At 40.3% G+C, this 4,337-nt stretch overlaps 1 long non-coding RNA gene across 2 annotated transcripts; it reads right to left on the reverse strand.

The window, feature by feature from the left end:
* Positions 1 to 335: 335 nt before the first annotated feature.
* LOC112436270 (uncharacterized) lies at positions 336 to 2,588 on the reverse strand. Of its 2 annotated transcripts, none has more exons than XR_003025015.2 (6): positions 2,462 to 2,588; positions 1,871 to 2,363; positions 1,227 to 1,388; positions 938 to 975; positions 641 to 762; positions 336 to 498 (listed from the first exon to the last, which is right to left on the reverse strand). It is a non-coding gene; the product is annotated as an uncharacterized LOC112436270 (long non-coding RNA). The 2 variants fall into 2 exon arrangements; XR_013100965.1 differs by having other exon boundaries at positions 868 to 975.
* Between the last annotated feature and the right edge of the window lie 1,749 nt (positions 2,589 to 4,337).

Raw genomic sequence — 4,337 nt, forward strand, 5'->3', positions numbered from 1 at the left:
GAGAATTCAAACAGCAGTAAAAAATAACTGGACACTGAAAAACTTAAAGCAATGTGCGACGCAATAAAAGGAAGCAGCGCAGTATATTCACTGAATTATCATCAATTACAAAAGAGAAAAACGACGATTTCTAAGGATTATTTTCTTAAATGCAGTTAGAGTGTGGCTGGTAAAGATGGAAACATACAGAATGTAAACTGTGTGAGTTTGGTGAACTTTGTTAGTAACAAATGAGGTAAAAAAAACAACCCCAAAACAGACAAAACACAGAAAGAGGCTCTCAGTATTCATTAATAATTAGAAAGAAAAATTCTGGTTGTGGATTTTTATAGTTCCGCTCGCTGTCATCATTATAATCATCATGATCAATGGCGAGGTCCTGAGGTGGGCGGGGCTGTCTCTGGTGATGTCACCATGAAGGAACAGCATCTGGCACGTGTTGGTGAAACATCCCAGTACACTGGTGTAGTTTCCTCTCCAGCTGTTTGACATGTGACACTTGAACATTAAGGGGAAGAAGAAGAAACAGTGTTAGGTCAGGTGACCACATGGTTTCTAAAGTAACTGACAGGAAGTAACCAGGCCGTCAGAAATGGATGGCATGTGTTTAGAGTTACTGGAGTTGGGTAACTCTACTTACCAAAAGCAGCAGCACACAGATGAAGGATCAGATGCTGAATGTTGCAGGAACATGCTCATGTGTGGTGGTCATTCAGTGCTGCTCCGGCAGGTTACACAGTCCAAGACTGATATGCTGCCCATCTGAGAGTTTGAAAACACATATGCAAAGATTTATTTTGTGTTACAGTCAAAGTTGGATGTTCATTTCTGTCCTTTAAAAATGTTTGTGTATTTGAAAGCACTAACATTTAAGGATGACTTGGATCGTCTCCTTTAAAGGGGAGACAAGTGTATCCACTGATCTACGTCACTTTACCTGGATGATGACTCCTCCCCCCTCACTCAGAAACACTCCTAATATAACCAAGCAAATAAATAATATTGAAGATTTACTTACATCATTACAAAAACATCAAAAACATCTCCCTTTGATTCTATTTCTCCATTCCTGCTGAACATCAGGCAACAAATATCTCAATAAATCACAGTAAAATGTAAAGCACATGTTCTCTCTGCTTTGTCTAACCTCTGCAGAGCCTCTGTCAAGAAAAACACATCTGTAAGCATAAAACAAATATACATTCATAACACGTCACTGGACAAACCTCGGTCAGCTGATTTCCTCTGTGTAGTGCAGACGAGCATCAGTCAGCAAGTCAAGGTGGTGAGATGGACTGGTGTCCTTTGTGACTCTGCTGGTTCTTCTGAGGAAACACCACCGTCTCTCCACACCGTCACCATCTGTGAGCACAAACTGCTGCTCTGCTCTGCCAGCATGTAGGAATCACATATCACACACAGGGGTGACGAAACATCAGAGCTCAACTTTGGATACTTTAGATCAAACAGATCAAAGCAGCTCTTAGTTTCAACAATCAGTGAGCAGACAAACAATGATACCAAACTGATTCTGTATGAATACAATATGGTATTTTCCATACAGGTGTCAAATTAATTTATTAAAACTAATACAGATATATGTATATTTTTTTGATAAATTAGTTTGCTAAATTATAAGAATATATATATTTTTTTTTTTCATTTAACAAGTGCAACTGAAAGAAATTAAATATTGAACAAAAATATATTGTCACATTCTGAGCATGCTCAGCACGCTGACAGACTTGAAGTTGCTACAGATTTTAAGAAGTGATAATTATAGGGAAGAAACTTCTCTTTTTCATCCGTTTAATCAAACATTTGATGCCTCAGCTGTCTCAGTCTATAGCGTTCTGCAACTACAACTAACCTGAGGCTTGGATTTGGCTGCAGGTGCCCCTGTACATCCTTCTCAGCAGCACACATGTGGGTACCATTTAATCCCACTTCTTCCTGAACTTTGCTTCATCACAAGACCAAAGATGGCATCCCGTGTCACAGTCTTATCATCATCCAGAAGAAACATTTGAAGAAACATCATGGAGAAGAAACATTTACGCGCCTCCTGGTTTTGTTTTCTGGTCCTGCAAAAAGACTGAGGACAACAAAGCCCAGAGAACACGAGATACACAATATCCAACATTCAGACTCAACAGCCTCCATAAATGAAGAGCACCAGGTTGGTTCAGTTATAGTAGATATAAGCATACTTCACATTACTGGGTATGAAAAATAATGAGGAGGCAAACTTTGAAGATGCAGAGCATGATGTCCCATCATCAGACTGTAAACAAACATCCACCAGGCTTCTTTGTTGCCAAAATTGATGATTCTCCCATCAGGGATCAGTAGAGTGTATTAACCTGTGGTACAAGCAGCAGTCACTGAAATATTACTGTTTCAGATAAGAAATCAAGCACATAAAAGCCAGGGTGGGAGGGATCTCTGCAAACTGACTTACCTCTGCAAGTGTGAAGCTCAACAAAAATCTGACTCTCCAGTTACAGACAAACAAAACCTCCAGCTGGGAGATAGAAAACGCTGTCTGGGTCTGGATGTTGCTGGTCAGAGTCCCACATTAGCACAGTGCTTCTTTGCACCACTGACCCATGTGGACAGCGACAGTGGAGAACTGTTCTGGAAAACAGAGAAGAGAATTAAAATAACAAAAAGCCAAACAGGATTTCCACAAAGACTCTCTTGGAATCAGCAATCAAAAAAATCACTGGTTCATATTAAATATGAACAGGTTCCTTAAATGTACGCAGTTCAGATCTGATTTAATTTAATTTCCTTCACACAGCACATTCGTCCAGGCTGACAGGTAAACATAGAATTAATCTCAGGTAACATGACTCATAGTAGAGATTCAGTAAGAAAGATTGCCAGCTCTAATATTATTACCACACAATCCAAGGACACACCAACAGCTCAGATTTGTAGAACTATTTAAACAAATGTCTTCTGAATATTCAATTCAGGTTCACTTCACAGTGGGAGGGTGGGGGGGGGGGGGGGTCATGGAATTTTTTAAATAAAGTCTGCAACACAGACTGTGATCAAGCTTTTTATTACTGCACCAACACACATCAAACATCACAGTTCAGTCATGTCAGCGCTGCCACAGAGGTCGTGCTCCTACTCCTTTATGCTTTCCAAGGAAGAGGGAGGAAGTTACAAACTGATCCTACCACACTTCACGTGTCTCGCTATGAAACCTAACGCATCAATGGTTATGCTGTTTTGTGCCCTTGGCCTTATCAGCACCTGTAAAGGGAGTTGTTTTCTCAAACTGCTGACGCTGAAGTAAGTTCATCTAGTTTTAGAAACATTCACTGAACAGTAACAGTGTCACAACTAAGCATATGCAGCACACAGAGACACAGAGGTGCCGTTTAAAGTTTAGTGATAACCTGAGTCACTGATCATTTGCAGTGTTACAGAGTCTGGCAGTCTTTGCATGATGTCCACGTCACTGTACGTTTCTAGCTGACTCTCAGGTGTGACAGGTGTGCCAGCAGGAAAGAGTAATAATAACCTGCATCCTGAGGTTTGTCATGCAGGATTAAAGGAGCCAGGCTTTGTTCACACAGCTAGGATTGTATTTTACACTGACCCTGGGTCAGTATAAGTATCATACAGTTTAAACGAAGCACTGAAACTTGCACATATTTATTATAGATGCACTGAAGCTAATCGAGATATTTGCTGTCAGTCTGTGGCTGCCATTAAACACTTTACTGGAAACTTTATTAACTAGTAACTTCATCAGTCATGACAGAAGCTAATATTTCTGTGCTAACATCGTTTAACAGTAACAGCTTTACTCCAATATAAGCTAACATTTACACCGTAACTTTAAGCTAGCACCATAAAGACGGTAAAACGCGTAATAATATCTACAAATGCATCTTAAAGCTGTTATATTAGCACTCGGTGTATTACTAACATAACCACATTAACATTACTGACACTCGCTGACTTTTAATAGTCATTCTATAAATGCTGTCCGTTTAAAATGGTCTTACCTGTACACACTGCATATCCACCGGATTCCAGCCAGAGTGGATTTTGGAGTCTCCCACGCTCCTGTTAGTGATCCTCCATCTGGATGGATGAGAACAACCTTCTGAACAATCTAGCAGGAGATGGCCCATATCTATGGGACTGATTTGTGCTAATAACGCCCATTGTTTGGACTGATAACAGCCGAAGCGGGTGAATAAAGTCACCCAGTAGCTAGCTGTGCCATTACCCAGCATACACCACTCCCTCCATAAATGCAATAAACCATACAAAAGTATCGTTCTACCTGTTTCTCAGGTAGTTGTTTACAT

This window comes from Maylandia zebra, linkage group LG12 (assembly GCF_041146795.1).
Source record: "Maylandia zebra isolate NMK-2024a linkage group LG12, Mzebra_GT3a, whole genome shotgun sequence".
NCBI lineage: Eukaryota > Metazoa > Chordata > Actinopteri > Cichliformes > Cichlidae > Maylandia > Maylandia zebra.